The following is a 22,815-nucleotide window of genomic DNA, read 5'->3' on the forward strand; positions in this document are numbered from 1 at the left end:
CCTGAGAGGAAACTCCAATAAAACTGAATCAATGAGGCATGTGAGTTCTTCCTTGGTTAATGACAATACTCTATCTGTTGTCATACAGTGTTGCTTGGAAAATTGTTTATTCATGCTACTACACTGGGAGAGGGTATGTGGAAGCTTATGCCTGGCTTTCCTTGGACTTCACCCTGTATATATTTTTATCTCTTTTGACATCAGTCTGTAAAAGTTTCATCCATGAATATGTAGTTATTCTGATCCCTGTGAGTACTTCTATCCACACATGTTTCCTAAGGGGAGTCTCAGGGACTGTTGACATGTCTACCTTGAATTGGTTTTACATAAAGGTCTTGGTTTGAAAAAATTGCTTTCAGTTGAGTTTTAATTTCAACATTCTGTATTCTGTTTAGAAATTTAAAGGCTAAACTTCATGACTAAACTCTGTCTTTACTCCAAACCAAATATATGACTGCCTTATTTCTTCTATCATAAAAGTAGAAATAATAACCCAAATATCAATACAGTACAGAGTTATACAGCATTTTCTGCTCTTTTGGCTTATTAGATGAACATTTTAGGATCTTGTCAAGAAGAAAAGTGGTATGTTACTCTTTTTATTTTTTCAACACACTTAGAAAATCTATAAATAATTTTGCAGCTAATTCAAATGTTTAATTTCATTTGAAATCCCTACTTAATTTGGAGTGTACTTAATACATTGTCAGGGAGTATTTTCAAGCACAATATTTTTAAAAAATTAATCCTGTAGTTCAAAGAAATTTTAGTATTTTGTTTTCTTTAATTTTTTTACTGATGAGTACAGTTGCATATTGAATTTCAACTCTGTGAATGTTAGCTGGTATTATTCTATAATTGGAATGTTGAGTTCTGATTTATAATAAAAATTGCTATTAATTATTATTAACTCACACTTTAAAAACATATTTAATGTGTGTGTTCTAAGAGTCTCTTAGAAATATCGTGACTAGTACTAATTGTCAACATGCCAGGGTATAAACTCACCTAGAAGACTAGCCTCCAGATACTATTATGAGAAATTATTTATAGCAGGAAAATTTCTGGGAATACTCATGAGGGATTATCTTGATTTACTTGATATTGGAAGAAGAATCCTAAAGGAGGGTTGCACCACTGCCTAGGACTGGGTTCTGGATTTAATCAAAAAGAAAAATCTATCAGAACGGATTCTTTCGTTTTTGTTTTCTTCCTGACTTGGGGGGGGGGTTACAATATATGACTACCCATTTCAAGGTCCTGACTTTATAAAAACTTTCTTCATAATGGACTGTAACTCAAATCATGAGCCAAAATACACTATTTTTTTCTTTAAATTGCTTTTGTCAGGAAATTTTATCAAGGCAAGAGAAAAAGTGATTCAAAATTTAGCTTTATATTTTTAGACTTTCAAATTATATATCTTTTAACTTGACATATATTTGTATAGGTGATATATTGTACAATTCTGTTCTTTACACTAGGTGGATTTTAAAATGTATTTTCTGTTGGTTTAAAAGCTAAAATGCTGAAAGAGATGGATCGGTGGATAAGAGTGATTGCTTGTGGCAGTGTGAATGAGAATTATACCCCTTGTATCATCTATTTGAGTATTTGGTCCCAAGGTGGTAGAACTGTTTGGGAAGGATCAGTAGGTGTGACCTTCTTGGCCAAGATGTGTCACTGGGGACCGTTTTTGAGGTTTCAAAAGCTGATACCATTCCCAGTCTCTCTTGTTCTGCCTTCTGTTTGTGTCTTAGGAGGTGAGCTCTCAGTACTACTCCACACCATGGCTTCCTTCCCATTGTCACACTCCTCACCATAACCACCATGGCTTTTAACCCTTTAAAGTGTAAGTACAAAATAAACTCTTTCTTTTATAAGTTGCTTTGATTACTCTGCTTAGCACAACAAGAGAAAAGTAACTGACACATTGCTTTCCCAGAAGACTTTCCTTTGTTTCCCATGAGCTATGTCACATGGCTCATAACTATCTATGACTATAGTTTCAGTGGATACTCCTTTGGCCTTCACAGACACCCAAAATAATCATGTCTCTTTCTCTCTCTCTCTCTCTCTCTCTCTCTCTCTCTCTCTCTCTCTCTCTCTCTCTCTCACACACACACACACACACACACACACACGAAAATAAATAATGTATCTTAAAAGCAAAACTGATTTAAAGCTAAATGTAATTTTAGAAAAATTAATATATTTATTGGAAATCTTGCTTGATAAGTTTAAATCTGTACTCTATTAGAGTCCAGATAAGTACTTTAACAGAAATTAATGGCTATATGACCTAAAACAAAACCTTTAAAGACTGAACATAAAGAATTAAATGTCATGTTTCTAAAATTGCTTATTCATATTATAGACCAGCTAATTTGTAATCAATGCTATGTAAAAATTATATATTTTTAGTATTCTTAACAGGATAAAAAGACTATCCTCTCTGTGTAGGCTCGCTAAGAATAATGGACACTGGACAGATCAAACATATTAAAGATGTATTTGTTATGCGCTTGTTATGTGTTCAGAACCAACTCCAAATCTCCCAGTTTTCTAATATCATTCAGAAGTCTTATTGTAACTGTTTTCCACCATATAGAGGAGGAAAACTGTGGAATTTACATGAATTTTAGAGGTGCTATAAATGATTTTCGGATAATTTTATGAACACAGAGAAACATCTTTTGGGACACGGTCCTTGGACCCAGAGAACAGACACTTTCTTTAAATGGTTCTTTGTAGAACATTCGGTAGGTCTGAAGTTTAAGTCAAAGGTGGGAAGTGAAGTAGAAGGCAAGACGGATGATAACATCTGTGAAGGAGTGTTTACAGACATCAGTCATCTCTTTCTATATCATGACTTTAGTGATGAAAAACTAGAGAAGTGGCTGGAGGTAATTGTTTTCTTCAAGTAGACAGGGAGATAGGGTAAAATCTCTTCCAGACTCTCCTAGTCTCTAATGTTCTTTTCATGAATAAACTTGGTGTGACAATGCTGAGGTGACAGTCCCTGAACTGTCATGCCTTTTGTTAATTTGGACCCTTGGTGTAATAGACAGCAGGCTTGAAGAAGTCTGTGAGAGACTTATTGGGGAATATTTTTGAGAGAAATTGGAGCAAAGAAAGCCTGGACACTACAGTTTAGACATTGTTGATATTATGCAACTCTAAGAAATGTTTGGCTATTGCTCTGGAGGGCACTTATGCCAGAATGTCCATAGGAATACTCTGCTCTTATGTGCTAAACTAAGTCATGTTTTGAGACTGCATGGACAGAGTCAGTTGTCCCAGAGTAAGGGTAAGATTCAATGTGTAGTGGTAAGAAATGCTCCCTAAAGTAAGACAGAGAGGATGCATAGTTTCCTGACCAGTTTTTTGTTAGCCCTAGGCTGAAGGCCAGTGTTAGAGGGTCCAATCTGTCATGTCAGGACACATGCCCTGAAGAAAGTGAATGGGATGCTAAAAACAGCAGGAAAGGATAGAAATTAAAATGATCATTTTGAGCAGATGGAGATTAGGCATCTCAGCCCATTTTTTGTGGTACTGACATGACATTAGGTTTCAATAGAAGAACTGTGACAGGGGTAGACCCAGGATGTGATTTTTGGGTATAATCTCAGCACAGGATGATCTGTCTGTGAGGCATCTCTGTTACTGGTATCAAGCTGGCTGGTTGTTGGTTTAGGACAATGACAAGAGACATTTGGATGCCTTTTTAAGATGCAGAGATCCACACCCAAGCACCAGGCTGAGCTCCAGGAGTTCAGTCAATGAGAGAGAAGAGGGATTCTATGAACAAGGGACATCAAGATCATGATGTGGAAACCTACAGAGACAACCAAACCAAACTAGTGGGAACTTATGAACTGTGGAACACTAGCTGTGGAGCCTCCACAGGACTGGACTAGGCTCTCTGCATAGGTGAGACAGTTATTTAGCTTGAACTGTTTAAGGGGACCCATGGCAGTCGAATCAGGATCAGATCCTGGTGCACGAGCAGGTTTTTTGGAGCCCAGTGCCTATGGTGGGACACCTTCCATTGTCTTGGTGCTTGGGGAGGGGCTTATACCTGCCTCAACTGAATGTACCAGGCTCTGCTGACTCCCCGTGGGAGGCCTTGCCTTGGAAGAGGTGGGAATAGGGGGTGGGTTGGGGAGGAAGGCTGGGGGCAGGAGGAGGGAGAAGAGGGGGATCTGTGGTTGGTATATAAAATGAATAGAAAATTTCTTAATAATAAAAAGAGAAAAAGCCACATATCCATTTTAAAAAAAAATCTGAAATGGGATATTTTAAAAGCAGAAAGTAAAATACTCTTGTATGAGTTAGGTTAGGTATGTTCAGACAGGTGCTTCTAGAGTGATCAACATGCCTATGTGAAGGGTCAGGCATTAAACTGACCTAAAGAGAACAGATTGCAAATGAAGACAAGAATACTAGGATCTCATCCTTCTTTTCCTTGCTCTGTGGACTAAATGAGATGGTAGTCTAGGTATCTAATATGACTGGATGTCACACTTAGTTTGCTGAATAATTGAAAGATCTTGTTAATCTGTGAGGACAGCTCTGATATTTCTTAAACAGCAGTCCATTTTTTTCTCCACTATTACAAAATAGAATTGAAAATGTGGTGAGACTTTCTGGTCTGAAAATGTAACTAGGGAAAGAGTGCATGAAAAACATCTTCTTAGGTAATCCAGTTTGGGATGATAGTCAAAAGACGGGACAGTTTCTGCAGTCATGTCAGCAGATTAAAAGTCCGAGAGACAACAGAGATAGGAAAGTAGTGGTAAGAGGCAGGTAGGAGTTTCAGGGAAACACCAGGCTGCAGAGCCTTTGCCACTGATTCAGGATGCAAATCACAGTCTGTTCCCTGAAAAGTTACCAGGTTGCATTAAGATAGGGTAGGATTCTATTCCTTGAGTCTGCATACACTAATTTCAATGTAGAAAATCACAAGGAACCAAATTAGAAGGCATTCTGTTTCTTTGTTTGTTTAAGACAAGATTTCTCTGTGTAACAGTCCTGGCTGTCCTGGAATTCCCACTGTATACCAGGCTGGCCTCAAACTCACAGAGATCCACCTGCCTCTGCCTCCCAAGTGCTGGGATTAAAGGCCTGGGCCATCACTCCTGGCTAGAACACATTCTTTAAAAAAATTAATGCACAAATTGGAGAGAAAACTGTATGCTCCACTCTCAAAGGAGTCCAGTTAGTAATGTCAGAAGAAGAAAGATCTCCAACATATGCCCTGTAATTTTGGGATAGAATTCTTAAATTATTTCCTCTTTCAGTTGGTGGTGTTTTCAGTTTCAGTTCTAGAGTTGAACTATATTGAGTTTAAAATCCTTTGGAGCTTAGGGATGGTGCAGAACCACATGGCCACCAGTGAGTAAGGTCATTGCAACCTTAACATGCTCTTCCACATCTGCTGCAGAGTAGCACAGTGATGGTAAAAATTGGGTGGTTTTAAAATAGATATACGCCCTCCTACTTTGTATGTAATTGCAAAGAATTATCTGGATCACTTCCAGTCACGCTTGTGTTCTAGTGTTTGATTTTTAGTCAGTAATATTGCCTTGGCACCTAGTCAGTTCTGCTGAATGTTATAGAGGACTGCTTAGGTTTATATGTCAGTGAAGTATTATAAGAGCCTTGCGTGGGCTACTATTTCTTCATAACTTACTTAAGATCTGGAATTTTGACATTCAGTAGCTATACTGTGTACTCAAAACTTTCTAGAAATATTTATTTTATGAAGCAAAATCGGAAAGTATTCTTTTGTTAGTTTTGTTTGTGAGGGTTTGTACCAACAGATTTGAAAAAAGTTTTAGAAAACTACCACCATAAGATCTGACTAACTTTGAAATATCCAATCTCTTATTATTACTTCCATTCTTTAAACTTTCTGTTAGAGTTATTAGAAATAGAGTCTAAGAATAATAAGCTATTTTATTACTAATAATACATTCATTTTTTAAAAATATGTCTACATTGTATTAATTATTCAACATCATGGTTGATGTTAATTTAAACAATCCTCAAAAAATTACATTTTGCCTGAAAGTCATATTCATTGATTTGTTAATTTAATTTATTAATCTAAATACAATAAGAACAATTTTAGCACCAATGATTTTTTTCTTCGTAAGTAAAAGAAAAACATGCTCTAAAAATAAATTTCAAGTGTGATTATAATTTCAGAGTCACCCAATAACAATTTTCCTTTAGACTTTTAAAGCTGTTATCTGACCAGTGAATAGAGGCTGTATCTTTTATTTTTTAATAATTCTCATTTTACAGTTAACATAAAGCATTTCATGTCTACTGTAGCTGTCAATGTTTGATACAACCTACATTCTTATTACATTTTTACAAGCAAGTAGAAAGTGATTTATGTTTTTTCATTTCTAGCTTTACATAAAGCATAGAATTTCAATAAAAATGTATTCTAGAAACCCATCTCTAAAGTTTCTAGCCAATCTCTCTTTAAAGGAGAAAAGTTGTTTAATAATGGGCCCCAAAGTCATTATCATACAATGTGTGGGTCTTTGCTACATGAAGCACAGGCCACTGGGCACTATTGATTTAGGAGAATGTAGTTAGATTGATTTCTGAGTTCTCCATATGGAAGCCTTTCTTTAATGAGTGTGCCTCATAGACTAAGAGGGAGTAGAAACACTATTTATTAAAGACAATTATAAAGTTTCAATTTTTTTACAAGTGCATTTAATATCTTTTGCTAACTCCCAAGGAAATAAGAAGTTCTGACATGATCTTTTATGATAATGTGCAGAAACCTTCTTAAGACTTGCAAGCAAAAAATTAAGCAGTTTAGTTGTGAATTATTTCTTTCATAGAGCATTAAACATTAATAGGATAATATTTCTATTTAGAACCAAGAAACAGTGTCTAATTAATAGAGCAACATATTTATTCATGTGATTCATACAATATATTAATAGTGTTTTTCCAATCTCTAGAGAAAATGCTCTATTAGCTATTATTTTCCACAAAAGAAGAGAAACATTCTCATTTGTGTCAGCTTGTGGTATTTCCTTAGGAAATGTTTATAAAAGCAATGTTACCACTTAAAGGTCTTACCACATTAAAATTAAGAAGTATGCTCTGTTCAGGCCAGCATTATCACCTCCAGCTAGGTGCTTAGATTGCTGTGGTCCTGTCAATCCACAGGACACCAATCCAGGGAGCTTTTCTCTCTATAGTCTAAGTTGACTCACAGGTATCACTGACAATGGGAGAGAAAAAGTGGTTTCAATGTCAGAATTTTGACCTATGTTGAAGTGACCAGTGTTCCTGGAGAAAGTAGTTAGTCACTCATTTTTGATACCCTTAAGAGCAGTGTTTCTCAAATTTTGCTGTACAAACCAATCTGCTTGAGATCTTATTGAACTATAGCTCCTATTTCAGGTCAAGGTGAGGACAAGAGTTCTCACTTCCAACAGCCTTTTGAGAGATGTCCATTGTGATGATGTACATCCCTGCTTGAAAGAGTCTACTCTGAAACTCAAGGAGACAGTTACAGTGCATCAGTTCCCTCTCTCCCACAAGGTGGAGCTAATCAGAATCCTCTCAAGAAAGTTTTTCAGTTATCTGCCTGCTGAAAGTAAGGCAGTCTTTGCAAAGGTAAGACAAAAACATTTAAGTGTCTGCTCTATGTGTTCCTAGCTTAGTTCTGGCAATTCTGCATTCTGTATATTGGTTTTCTTTTTCCGAAGTATACAATGTCTTTAATGTCTTGTTTTCCATTCTGATGACCTTCCCTTAAGCTTACCAATAGATTGTTCTGCTGATCAATACTTCAAACTCAGCTTAATCCTTTAAGGATTATAAAAAGATTATATGCTCATTTTTAATATAAATCCTATACATCTATCTAGACAGACTTAAAGAAAAATATTGTAGAAGGGAATAACTTTCTAAACACTTCTAAACTATTAAGTCATTACAAAGTTTTATTAAGTTTGAGGATGCAGTCCAAGGCCATTCTCTAACCTTTGCACCTCTGCAAAGGGACTGCATGAGTATTTTGCTGTGTGATGTGCAGACATGACAATTAAGTAAGTGAAGGATTTTCACATCACATCCACATAGGTTATTGCCTTTGAGAGAGTTGAAGAGGAAAACAGGATCATATTTTGTCCCATATGTAAACTTACCTCTGACTCCATTCAGTAGTCTTCAGAACTTTAGAACCCATGTGGTAGAAGGAGAATGACAATTCTTGCAAGTTGGGTTCCCACATCCACACATGCACTCTGGCATGCTTGCCCATACATACAAAAATAAATAAATAAAATGGAAAAATATTAAGGTTCTGAGTATAAAGTAAGTTTACAAGGAGGGGTCTTAAGGTATATGTGCTTTCTTGAAAGCAAGCTATTCCTTTTATACTTAATCTTTCTAAGGTTTAAATTCACATAAATCCTCATGTAAACTGAATTCTCTATTTGTGTCAACAATCTATTGCTAACTTAAGAGTTATAATCACATCAAATTAAATTTAAGAATTGGAAACAAATTAATTAATCAATAAGATTCTTGCCCTTATTGTCTTCTAAATGACCAGCCTGTTAGAAAAATCTATGAAAACATTAGTTTTTATTTCCTAGAAATAATTTATAGTATTTTTCACATTAAGTGATTATCTTATCTTCCTTAATGTCTTAGTTAGGGTTACTATTGTTGCGAAGATACACCATGACCATGCAACTCCTATAAAAGAAAACATTTAAGTGGGGTAGCTCACTTATAGTTTCAGAGGTTCAGTTCATTATCATCATGATGGGGATCATGGTAGCAAGTATTTTTTATCTTTACTATCAACTCTTTCCTCTTTTAAAAATATTTAAAATTTTTTAGTTTTTGATTTTCTTTTTAAAAAATTCTTTTCTAATACAATATATCCTGACCTCCACCTCCCTTCTCTCCATCTACTTCTCCTAGTACCAACCTTTCTTTCCCCATATTCATACATTCTCTGTTCCCCTTCAGAGGAGAACAGGCCTCCCAGGGAGATTAACTGAACATGGCATAACAAGTTACAATAAGACTAGACACAAACCCTCCTGTCAGGGCTGGGTGAAGGAACCCAGTAGGAGGAAAAGAGTCTCAAAAGCAGGCAAAAGAGTTAGAGACACCAGCATTCCCACTGTCAAGAGTCCAACAAAAATACCCAGCTAACAACCATAATATATCTGCAGAGGACTTAGTACAGACCCACTCAGGCTCTATGATTGCTGCTTTAATCACTGTGAGCCCCTATGAGACCTGCTTAGTTGATTCTGTGGTCCATGTTCTCCTTGAACAGAAAGCTAGATGTCTCTTAATTCCTTGGAGTTGGAATTACAATACAGGTGAATATGATCCGTTTGACATGGCTTCTGGGAACCAAACTTAGATTCCTACTGGAGCGCTACACACTCTTTACCCATGAGCCATCTTTCCAGTTAAATTGTTTCCTTTTATTAATATGCCTAAGTTACAAAATAAGGTTTTACAAGACATTTTCAGACTATTAATATCAGCATAATTTAAAAACAATTTAAGAAATAAATGAGTAAGTATAAATATAAATAAAATTCTTACATTTTAACTACTTCAAAGGTTCATGGCTAGTTATGATTTATACAACAGTAAAACTCAATAATATTAAAGACAGTAGTTGTTTACACATGTCTGAGTTACAGCATCAAGGTTAATGGCTCAAGGAAGAAAAAAATGAAGAATATTTAATTATTTCTTTTTACCACAGAAGAAAATAAACTTATATAAATAAGAGATCAAATAGGGGAATTTAATTAGAATATTTTGCTAATATAATGTTAAAAATAAACTAAAATTGCCAAGATTTTAAGAGTTTTGCAATTCTACAAAATGCCTTATATATTATAATATTAAAAATTCTTGCAGTTTATAACTTAAGGCATCACCTGTGTATTTAGCCTAGCAGCTAGAAGACAATTAAATTTGGAGGTCTATCAGATGATTCAGCCACTATACATCACTCCTGATATTCAACTGCCTTTGTGAGCTCTCTCAGGAAGTAGGCTGATGTTCCTCAATGGGAATCTTTACAAATAACAGCCACAACATAAGCAATTTTTGCTGATTTAATGACTATCTACTAGTTGAATAAGGATATAATAGTAAAACTGTTGTGAAGATGTCATTGTCATAAAAATACAAATGTCCAATCTGATACCTTCAATACAAATTTTATTTCTGGGAGTGGCTTCCCAGTTTGCAGATTACTAATATTAAAAAATGTAAGATTCTTGAAAAGTACAAGTTAATGTAAATTGGCTGAACTCTCTTTACATCAGAAGACCTTTGTGGTCTAGAACACACACAAATTAAAATACATTATTAATATTTGGCTCACAACTTCTTTAACCTAAATAAATGTGGTTGATTGACAGCTCTGCTTGCAGTATTATCCCCATACATAATTGGATTATGAAAATTATGGTTACCTTATCTGCATATTCTAGTAATGGGAGTGAGGACTTTATGATAGTTTTTGTCAACTTGATCTGAACTACAGTCTCACCTAGGAAGAGACTACCTCAACTTCTGTCAGACAGCTGTGAGCACAACTATGAGGCACTCTTTTGAATAATTATTAATAATTATTGGTGGGGAGACTGCAGCCCACTGTGGGTAGTGCCATCCCTGGTCAAGTTGTCCTGAGTTGTGTAAGAAAACAAGCTGAGCAGGGCACAGACACAGGCCAGTAAGCAGTGTTCCTCCACAATCCCTACCGCAGTTCCTGCTTCCAGGCTGCTACCCAGAATCACTGCCTTGGCTTCCCTCCCTCATGGACTGTAACCTATAAACCCAAATAAGTCCTTTCTTCTCTCAAGTTGCTTCTGGACGTGTTCTATCACTGCAACAGAAAGCAAACTAACACAGACTCCAATGAAGAGAAATTATATAATGATGAAAAAGAGTACAAGATACCATTTAAATTTGTTCATCTCAAGTACTCGCATAAACATTTGAAAAGAGGCACTCAATTCAAAAGAGGCAGTATGAGTTGTCACTGTAACAGGCATTAGTTAGCTGCTTTTTTGAACAACGTAAATTTCATAAGTTATTTAATGTTCTGCACATTGGAAACCACACTACTCTGTTGTTCAGTTGATTTTTATCAGACACTTTTCTGCCAAAAGTCTAAACTGTGGAGTAGAGAATCTTCCTGGATACTACCAACCTCCTATATGGGTATGCATCTATACAATTGTCTTGGATTTATATATTTAATTTAGATTTGATTTGAATGAATACATACATCTTCAGTTGATAAGAGACTAAAAGAAAATGTCATGGTAAGTTCTAATGTGATTATAAGGGTATGCCAAAACTGCTAAGGGTCTGAGATAATGATTAACCCACTATGTTATTATGCTCCTTGTTTTTGAATTTAAAAACAATAATATTAATATTACAAATTAATGGAAAATCCTGATAAAAATAACAGAAAATATCATGCGTAAGTGTGAATAAAAGTTTTGGGTTTCTGTACCTCTGCACCCATATCAATGAAAGTGTTTAGAAATTAAAGGTATTATATGGAATTATTAAATAAGTTGGTGTGAAAGAATGAGGTGTTAGGAACTCAGAAATTTCACAGAATATTTTTATCATTTTAATAAAAAGCAATTGCTACAAGTGTGGTAATATTAGGTTGCTTCTAAAATATTTTCCTTAGTGTGGAAATATTTTTAAAAATTCAATTTCATTTGTTTTTGTAATTTTGCCATAAAATAAAGATAGCTTCATTATTTTGAAGTATCTTTTTTTATTTTGTCCATCAGTTTGGGTTATGATTTGTAAGAAATGGCTGTTCTTAGAGATAATTGCAAGATGAACTATCAAAAATGTCTGATACCCTCCAGGACTTCAGCTTCTTTCTGCCCATGTTTACTTTCCACTTTGTATGCCCAATGAACTAATCCCTTTGATTGCAACAAATCTCAAATTCCACCAAAAAAACTAAAGCATGTACAGATTTCTGTGTCTGCCATCCTACTATCTTGGCACAGTTTTGGATTGAAAACTAGAGAGATGTATATAGACAGATTTTTCTTTGAGCCACCAGCTCACAAAAAATGACACAGAGACTTATATTAATTATGAAAGCTTGACCTTTAGCTTAGGCTTGTCCCACTAGCTTTTATAACATAAATTAACCAATTTATACTAATCTATCTTTTGCTTAGTGGCTGTTTACCTCTCTTCGATCTTATACCTCCTGTCCTCACCACATCCTCTGGCATCTCCCCTGTGCCTTGATTCATTTCCTCTTCCTCACTTTCTGCTGGGAAGTCCTACCTAACCTTTTCCTGCCTAGCTATTGGCGATTCAGCTCTTTATTACACCAGTCAGAAGACCCCTTGGCAAATACACATCTTGACAATGTACAAAAAGATTATACCACAACAGATGTATTCTTCTCTGATGCAGCCAATCTATGATAATGAATTAGTCATAGATTTACCACCATGCAATACATCGTTTGGAGAAGGATGCCAAGGAATGTGGATTTCCTGGACTGTGGTGCTTACTATAACCAAGACCAGGGATAATGAAAATGATGTGCCCAAGGGTGGAACTGGTTTATTAATTACTGATCTATCACACCTCTTTTTCTTTTCACTAATCTCTCATGCGTCTGAACTTTAGAATATTTGATATTTTTTTCTCTGACTAATTTTCTCTATGTTGAATTCTTCCATATCTGAGGTTGCTTTATGATCTGGGAACTTGCAAGAAGTGATGGTTCTAATGTTATATAACTTGAATATTCATATTATATAATTTATATTATTTATTATATTAATGCATTTACGTCTATTGTCTACTCCTCTTCAACTTCTCTTATCTCTAATTTATTTGATTCATTTACTCTCCATTTCTTCTTTCCTCTATCAAAGCTACTCTTTTTCTAATGCCAATTCTATCCCCTGATTTAGACCATTAATTCCTACACTCTTAGAGACTATCAGTACTCATTAACCTTTATATTGAATGTGTATAATATTTATAAAGAATGTTAATAAATAATTATTAATATTTATCAAATGTGTTTATCTCAGCTGTGTTTAAATATATTAAGCTAGGCAGAATGGTTCTTCAAAGAAGTTTATGTCATAAGTTTTAGCATTGGCTGGCATTTTACATGACGTGATAGAGTAGATTTTCATATGCAAGTAAAATGAGCATATAACGGGGAGAGAATGACTCAACTAGACATCATATGCTGCCAAATAAAACTCCCAATTTCAGGAATGGGTTACAACTTTCTGAGCCATTGGCCAAATGGGTTTCATAGATCCCCCTCTTCAAACATCATAGGCAATTTCCAATGCTATTACTTATTATTCACAACCTGACAGTAAAATCCCATTGGTGAAGACATCACATACTTATATCATAAAACATAGAAAAATTGAGCTGGTGCTTAATTAACTAGAAGCTTCACCCATAACTGACTAGCATTCAAAGTGATGGAAGATACTGTGTTGCACTACCAGAGGAGAAATGTAGCTATTTGCAATAGACAGCTTCTAGCAAAGGAGATATCAGTTTTCTTCAATGGAGTGGTACTGAGTATATTACCAACACTCCAGAGAGGGTCACATGATCAGGAATACTTGCTCCAAACAGAATGGACTCCAGGATTTTGTTTTTTCCATCTATCAATCATCTATCTATTTATGTATCTATGTATCTATGTATACATGTATGTATGTATGTATCTATCTATCACATATCTATGATTTATCTATCTATTGTCTATTTATTATTTTTTGAGAAAGAATATAAAATTGGGCAGTCAAAGGAGCATTTAGAAGGTGTTTTCACAAGGAATAAAATGTTTCATATGAAATAGTTAATTTTAAAAAAGAGTGGAGAAAACAGAAAGAAGATGACAACAAGTCTTGCAACCCTGAAGTGAACACAGCAGACAGCCTGAATGTGCAGTGGTAGCGTTGGGCCACCAGAGCCTCCACAGGGAGTGCAGTCTGCCAAAACCTGTTTCTTGCCACTCAGGCCTTTGATCTACAGACTTTAATAAGATTACAAATGCATACTATTTAACTGTGGAGATAATCCTGAGAGTAACAGAAAAGTATTAGTATCTCTTAAATCCCATTGATGAGATTTTAACACAAAACAACAAATTCTGCAAATGTGAAGTCATTGTTTCTCCTGTACCCACTCAGCCTACAAACTTGCAGGCTATCCAGAAGAACTGAGTCTTTAAGGTTTAGGGTGATCACCAAATTACCTGGAATAGAGCCTGAAATTCCAAAGGTATCAATGAAAGGAAGAGGTTCTTTGAAGGGGCTCTGTAGGAAGGAAATTACCAGAATCTAGAAAAAGTATTTTGTCTTTAATGAGAATGTTAAAATGCTGAAAAAGTGCTAAAAGCATAATGTGGTCTTCCCAAAGTACCAAGGGATAAGACACGCGAACATGTCTTCCCTATATAGAAACAAGGAATGCATTAGAAAATTCTTTAGTAAAAAGATCCCTGCAAGGGCCTCAATATGGATTAACACTTGGCCCTTATTTCACAGACTCACACAGTGACTGATCCCTGACCACTCTCACCTTACTGTCATTGACTATTTAGACATGAAGACCCTAGAAGCCAATAAACGGGAGCATAAATTAATAAATATATAAAAATCAGCCTTTTATATCCATAGAAGTTGGGGTGAAGAATGAAAACATGCACTTAGTAAGATGGGATATAGAAGGAAGGTGATTGCCTCTTGAAATAAAACAAAACCAGAAACAACCTAAAAATGTAAAGGTTCTAACTACAACATTGTCCTGATGGTTGGCAGAATCATACAAGCTAGGTCCTTAAAACTTAAGCTTATGAAAGAAAGAAGAGCATAACCTACCTCAAACACTGAATAAATACCTTGTGAAATCACATTAAAAATGTCTCAAGGGGGAGGGTATTGGTCATGTCTCAACTGAATGTACAAAGGCTTAGCTGTCCCCACCATGGGAGAACTTACCTTTTGCAGGAGGGGATGAGGCGTGGGTCAGAGGAGGGGGAAAGGTGGCAGCGGGGAGCAGGAGGAGAGATGAGGGGGGATCTGTGGTTGGTATGTAAAATGAACAGAAAATGTGTCAAAGTACTGACAAGGAACATGACTGAAAACTGAAAGACTTATACTATAGAATTGATCCAAGAGACAAAATGAATAATACAACCTCACGAAGGAGAAAGGAATGTGGAAGGAGAGAATAAACACTAGAATGTTTTCTTAAGCTGCAGAGAGGCCTGGGTTTGCATATTTTAAAGGTTCACTCAAGTTTTATGATTCCTCTATGAGAAAAATAATGTAGAACTTTTCCAAGCACTGTTAATCCCAAAGATGGGAAGAGAAAGACCACTGACCCAGATCATCATGGTCAAATTAATTAAAGCAAGCAGTTAATTAAAGCAAGCCTTTTCACTCATTTACACAGGCTGCCTCCCCTGAGGCCGGTTTTGAAAACTTCAAACTTGAAAACTTCAGCCTTGGATGTGAGGAAGACAAAGTTTTTATAGCTCATGGCTTAGGGGTTTCCAAAGGGGGGATTTGGCAGGTAAAATAGGTAGGGTTACAGGAGCAGAACATAAGCATAACAAGTCAGTCCTACACAGTCTCCTGAAACAAAGATATGGTTGCAAATTGGGCATAATAAAGCAGTCGTTGGTGGTCACATAACCTTTTAAAACAAAGGTAGAGTTGCAAGATGGTTATAAACAACTTTTGAAACAAAGACATGGTTGCCATTCCTGGAACAGACAGTACAGAAACGTTTGTAGCTAAGACTGTAAGTGGAATGTAGTCCAATCTTTGATAAACAAGAGTTTTAATCATAAACATGAATTAACCTAGTTTGTCTTTACTATAAGATGTCTTTAAAGGTTAAGATGGAAGCAGGCTGGTTCTTCCACAGAGACTATTAAAACTCATGCATTAATGATCAGGAAAAGAAAACTTCCAGCTTTCTAGAGAGTTGAACAGAGGAAAAGGCAGTCTATATTATGGGGAAAATAATACTGTTATTGAATGTTGACTCACAACAGTGGATAGAAGCCAGAAGAATTACGTTTATACACAGTGAAAGAAAATGACTGGCATCATAGAACTATTGAAAAGAATAAATCCATTCACCAGTTAAAAAGAAATAGAACTGTTGAAGAAAACTAATAAGATGAAATTTGAAGGACTTTTATATATAAAGAACAAATGAAAAATAGTTTCAGGTAATGTATATAGCAAAGGAAAAATAGATATTCTTTAGAAAATCTGACACGGTTGTTATTCCTATCTAGGCATGTAGGTCATAAGAAATATTCATCTGAGAGAGAGAGAGAGAGAGAGAGAGAGAGAGAGAGAGAGAGAGAGAGAGAGAGAGAGTTGTAGGCTCAGACTAATGATCTAGCATCACCTGATCACCTGTACGGAAATACTTTAATGTCATCTTTTTTAAATGGATGCTTACATTGCCTGATTTCTCATAATCGTCTATGAGTTCTGTTAGTGAGTGATTTGAGAGAGGTGGTTGCAAGCTGGTAGTGTCCCTCAGGAGGGTGCTTTCTTAAATGTCAACTAGATCTGATGCCCCAGTGGAGTGTTGAGGTAGATCATTCACATGGCTAACAGGTTGGTAATGACCTTGTGTCACAAGGCTCAGTTCCTCTCTATAGTGTCCTTATGTGGAGCTACTTCAATGTTCTTGTGAGTTGGAAGCCGTCTTCCCCAATGTGAGTAAGCCATGAGACTGAGGTGGAATGCATATGCTTTTATGACCTTGTATGAGAAGCTGCCCAGCCACATGAAACAGTTCTGCATACATGTGAGAGGGACAGCACAATGGCACAGAGAACAAAATGAAGTATTTTCAAGGCTGATGACCTTAATTCTTTAAGTGACGTCATTGTTAAATTGCTAAGAAACGATAAAAGCAAACAAACAAAAAAAGATTTGAGCATTTAAGTACATGAAAAAAGAAAACTAAAATATCAAAATTAATTTTACTTAACATTAAAATTTATGCTTTTATAAAAGATCCTGGAAAGATAATGACATGAAAAGCTTTTCTAGGAGAGAAAATATTTTCAAAAGATTATATTTAATAAAAGAATAGTAACAAAACATAAAGAACACTTTTAGAATTCAACAAGAAGGCACTAAGCAGTACCCTTACCAAAGGCTTAGCAATAAGGAGTTAAAGATGCAAATTTATGCTCTACCTGATATGTTATTAAGAAAATTCAAATGAGGACAGTGATGGGTACCATTGCACAATTTGCTAGGATGGCTAAAATTCAAGACATAGACAATATCAAAAGCTGGCAAGGAACACAAGAACTGTCAATCATTTTTCATGGGATGCAAATTGGTACATCTACTTAAATAATAGTTTGACAGATTCTTTACCTAAACAAAATAATTTGCCTATGATCTAGCAGTTGTAGTTCTTGGTATTCCTTACATGAGTCTTCCTCTTTTCTCAGTCTCATTTTTCTGTCTTTTTTCTATTTGATTCTGCTCTCTTCTTATTTTCTTTCCCTTTATTTTTTCCTGTCCATGATTCTTGTCATAAAAATCGTTCACATTTCAATCCAAATATAATAAAGATAAGAAAAATTTAGACAGTTGCAACAATATGTTGTTATAGTTAAGATTGCCTTTGGTCATGAGTAATAGAAATCTAGCAATAGTGACTTTTATTAGCACAGTGTTTTTTGTTTTGTTTTGTTTTTTTTTTTTTTTTTTTTTTTTGGTTTTTCGAGACAGGGTTTCTCTGTGTAGCTTTGCGCCTTTCCTGGAACTTGCTTTGGAGACCAGGCTGGCCTCGAACTCACAGAGATCCGCCTGGCTCTGCCTCCCGAGTGCTGGGATTAAAGGCGTGCGCCACCACCGCCCGGCAGTGTTTTTTGTTTTTGTTTTCACAAAAGAAAAACGTCTGAAAGATTTTAATCTCTATCTGGAATAGTGTCTCAGTCGGAGTGCTGGGTCCAGAATTCATCCATTTTTAGTTGTCTGTCTTTAAGGATGGCTTTGGATTTTATGCTGCCATTGATGAAGACAAAAACTCTCTGCATTTGAAGTTTGTTTTCATAATGGGAAATGATATTCTAAGTTGACCACATTTATTTCACACTATTTAAAGTAACAATAAATTTTCTGTTTGATGTTCATAGTACTGCTTCTAATCACTGGCTAGTTGCAGTAACATACCCCTAATTTTAATGATTTGCATCAACAAACATCGAAATACTTATGCCAATTTATATGCTGTACATGGCTATCTGCTCTGGGAATCAGCTAATAAGTGGAACTAACTATTTGGCTGTGCACAAATTTCTATTCATGATGCAGATGGAAGAGCAAGTAGTGATCTTCTACCCAGACCTGATGTGTGTAACGCATGATAACAGTCCATGCATGTGACAAATGACAAACCTGGCTTTGGAGGGAGGGGTCTACAATGTGCAGAGGTACACTCTCTGAGTGAAATGGAATAAGGAGTTGAAAAAATAATTTTTCTAAATAGCATAAATTAGAGAATAATTTAATAAAGTAAATAATGCAAGGCATTAGAAGTCAAACTTGATTTAATTTTGACTAGTTATTATAGGTCATTTCTAAGACTTAGATTATTTTATTGGGAAAATATTTTAATTTCTTAGATAAATGATCTATTACAAAAAATTTATACCTTAGTTTGTTTTTAAAATGACTGGTACAGACACTGTCCAACCATTTGTTATTATTTACTAGACTACATTAAAACAATAGATCTTGCTTTTCAATGAAGATTTCAAACACTTATTGCTGATAAGACTGATATATATATATATATCTCATAGTGATCTGGATTTTTTGTGGTACTTTTTGTTTTGACAGGAAAAGGTAAAACTTTGACGCTTGTATGGGAGAGTTGAAAGTTAAATAAAATAAATATCAGTGTAAACAAGTCATGTTAAATTCAGGAGGATGAACATTATGTGCTGGTATTTTGCCTTACATGAGTATATATAACATGAATTTTCAGGAAATGACTTTATTTCAAGAATTCAAAGATTGATTATATTTTTTCATATTGTGAATAATTGGTTAAAATATCTTACCACATCTAATCATTGTCTAATTTTCCAGAAGTTATCTAAAACATATTTATAACACTAAAAAGAAGTTGATATTGATTATTTAGGATTTCAGCCATTTATTTAAATTTATGGTAACAATCCTGTATGACTTTTTAAATTAGTTTTAATAGCTATTGACAAAAATGAGAGGCACTTCAGTTTTGTGGCTTCTGGTTTGGAAAAGAAGAGGACTATTGATTTTTTTTATTTTTAATTTTTTATTTGTGTGTGTGTGTGTGTGTGTGTGTGTGTGTGTGTGTGTGTGTGTGTGTGCTTTTAAGATTCTTTCTTTATTGATTAATCCATTTTTGCCTAAACCCAATTTTTGGACATAGTTTCTTTAATTGAGGAAGAAATATTGAGAAAACAAAATGATATTGAATTAATCTTGCCTAGAACTATTTTCATGATCTTTATTGTCAATGCCTTTTCATTTTGCAATTGCTATGAGCCCCAAAGCTTGACTTCATCTAACAGAACGATGACTAAAAAGTCTAGATTTTTCTCCATTTCATTTAATGTGCCTGTCTTAGTCAGTGTTCTTTTGTGTGAAGAGACACCATGACCACAGAAACTCTTAAGAGAAAAGCATTTAATTGGGGCTCTCTTACAGTTTCAGAGGTTTAGCCCACTATCATCATGGCGGGGAGCATGGCGGCATGCAAGCAGACATGGTGCTGGTGAAGGAGCTGAGAGTTCTACATCCAGATCCATAGGCAGCAGGAAGAGAGAGATACTGGGCCTGCTTTTGGACTTTTGGAAGCTCAGAGCCAACTCCTAGTGACACACTTCCTCCAGCAAGTCCAAGCCTACTCCAACAAGGCCATACTCCTAATTCTCCTCAAGTAGTACCACTCTCAGATGACTAAATAGTCAAATATATGAGCCTATGGGGGCCATTCTTCTTCAAACCACCACAGTACCTAAAGATACTTAGCACTCATAAGTGCATGTCACATTTGCACTTATGAGAAATGTAGAATTTAAATATAAGGATCTATTGAGGATGCAAATATCTGGGCTGATTTGTGTTTACAGAATATTATAGAAAATTATAAGAAAAGGATTTTACATAAAGATGCTTCACATCCTAATGAAATGTATCTCTGGGACACTAGACTGCTGTTATATTTGACCATTACATGTATTTTTTTCTCCACTTTCTTTTAATGAGAGATACAGGGCTCTGAAGATGGTGTGAATATGTGTTCTAGATCGGAAGTGTTAGAGGACTTCATTCTTTATGGACAAATGAGCCCTGTAGAATGAAGTTTCAGATTAAGTCCAATACAGAATATGTTTTCCTGAGTTGAGAAAGGAACTTTTGTTTTTGCTATAATTGCCATACTCAGAGCAGTGGGTCTGAGGTCTTTGTTGTCCACTAGATCCAGGTTCTATGTTGAAGTGCCTGTACAGCTTGTTTATATCTTGTAGTTTTTCTAAGATCTTTTCCAGTAAGACAACCAGTCTTGTTCTCTTGTGCAAGATAAATTGTGACTCTGACATGTATAAGTACTACATTTATTTCTCAAGTATGCTGTGACAGGACTTATCCTCATAAATGAAGATAAAAAATATAAATTGCACAAATATAAGGATATCTCCTGTCTCTGGTAAACTAAGACTGATGTCATGGATCTGGGTCAGGTCTAGAACTGACTTTATATTTTATGTTACAAATGAAGAAGAAAGGAAGCCACACATGTGGAGTCTTGGAAATTCTTTAAAATTTTTATTACTAAATTATTAAGATCAAACTTAATGTGGTACAGGTCTATCAGAGCATAACTTATACTTCTTCAGACATATTTTTATGTTCACTCCATCTTTCTTCAGAGACTACAACAATTAATAAAAGTGAGAAGGAAGGAGTTAGGAAAAAAGGGAGGAAAAGCAGAAGGATAGGGGAGAGACAGAGAAACTTATTGATTCGTTGATTGATTAGAGCACCATTACTTCTTTGGATATGTGTCTGAAGACCAAATAATTGACACAGAGGAGAGCAAGAGGGTAGCTAATCCATGCAATTTTATTAACTATACACTTTTTTCTTAAAAATTTTTGTCTTTTCCATTCTCCCTTCTTCTTTTATGTGATAAAAGGCAGCATAGTATTTATTTTGTGTATTTAAGCATTATTCAACATGGTTGCAATCTTCACTAAAATGACAATAAAATATTAATAAATTATCAAGGATAGTTTGACTCTACAGTATAGATTAATTAAAGAATATAAGTTCTGTAAAATGTGTCTCTATCATTTCTACAGCTGCTTTTGTCTTCCAAGTCATGTTAAATGAAGGTATGGAGAAAGAAAGGAAAGAAAACAGAAAAGATAAGAAAGAAGCCGGCTTATTATTGAGTTTAAGCACATTTTTAATGAATACACTTTATACATATTTATAGGTATATTATTATATACATATACAGTATAGTATTATACACACACATCTATCTATCTATCATATATCCATCTATCTGTCTTTCTATCCCTCTATATATATATATCATAAATTATGTAGGAACCATCAGGTAATTAGGTAAAAATAGCATTTCCATCATTTCAAAACCAGTCATTTCTTTGTGTTGGGAATCTTTGGAATCTTCCAGTTGTTTTGTAAAATATCATAGATTATTGAAGATTATTATTACTGTGCCATGCTATAGAATACCAGATACAAAAGCAATTCTTTCTATTTATAGGATGAATGTATGTGATATGTGTATTATCTGCAGGTAGGTGCACATGCATGTGTGTGCACAAAGAACAGAGGGAGATGTCAGGTGTTCTGACTTATCATCCTCTGCCATATTCCCTGGAGACAGGGTCTCTTGCTGACCTTTGAGCTAGTCTGGTGGCCAACAAGCCCTAGAGATTCTCCTGCTTTCACCCACAGTGTGAATGTTACAAATGCATGTATAATCATACCTGACTTTTTGCTGGAGTGCAGGAAATTTGAACTTATTAGTGTACATCATTTACTCTTACCCACGGAGTCATCTCCCTGAACCTTGTAATTGTACTTTGGAACCTATTAACAAACTTCTCTCTCATCATTTGTGTCAAAGATGCTTAAAAGCCACTGTATTAAATGAAATAATCTGGGCATAGAAAAATTGTGATATGCAGTTTCTCATAATGTGACAAAACACCTGATATATTTAATTTAATGAGTAAAAAGATTGACTTCGCCAGGCGATGGTGGCGCACGCCTTTAATCCCAGCACTCGGGAGGCAGAGCCAGGCGGATCTCTGTGAGTTCGAGGCCAGCCTGGTCTCCAAAGAGAGTTCCAGGAAAGGCGCAAAGCTACACAGAGAAACCCTGTCTCGGAAAAAAAAAAAAAAAAAAAAAAAAAAAAAAAAAAAAAAAAAAAAAAGATTGACTTCATCTCATGGTTTCAGAAATTTCAGTTCGTGTTCATATAGGACTTACTGCTTTCGAGCTGTGGAAGAACTGTATCCCATGGTAGGAACACATGGAAGGCAGCCTGTTTACCTCAAGGTGACCAGGAATTATAGGATCATAGGTAGGGATTGTGTTCCAACACTCCTTTCAAGGGTTTACCCTCAATGACATGCCCTTTTCCCACAAAGCTCCACCTCATGAA

At 35.3% G+C, this 22,815-nt stretch overlaps 1 long non-coding RNA gene across 1 annotated transcript; it reads left to right on the top strand.

Moving 5' to 3' along the window:
• Positions 1-1,759: 1,759 nt before the first annotated feature.
• LOC128102157 (uncharacterized) lies at positions 1,760-21,569 on the top strand. The gene is made up of 3 exons (XR_008215332.1): positions 1,760-1,852; positions 7,441-7,656; positions 19,821-21,569. It is a non-coding gene; the product is annotated as an uncharacterized LOC128102157 (long non-coding RNA).
• Positions 21,570-22,815: the final 1,246 nt, after the last annotated feature.

Source organism: Peromyscus californicus, unplaced genomic scaffold (genome assembly GCF_007827085.1).
Source record: "Peromyscus californicus insignis strain IS unplaced genomic scaffold, ASM782708v3 Scaffold_7__1_contigs__length_154581171, whole genome shotgun sequence".
Lineage (NCBI taxonomy): Eukaryota > Metazoa > Chordata > Mammalia > Rodentia > Cricetidae > Peromyscus > Peromyscus californicus.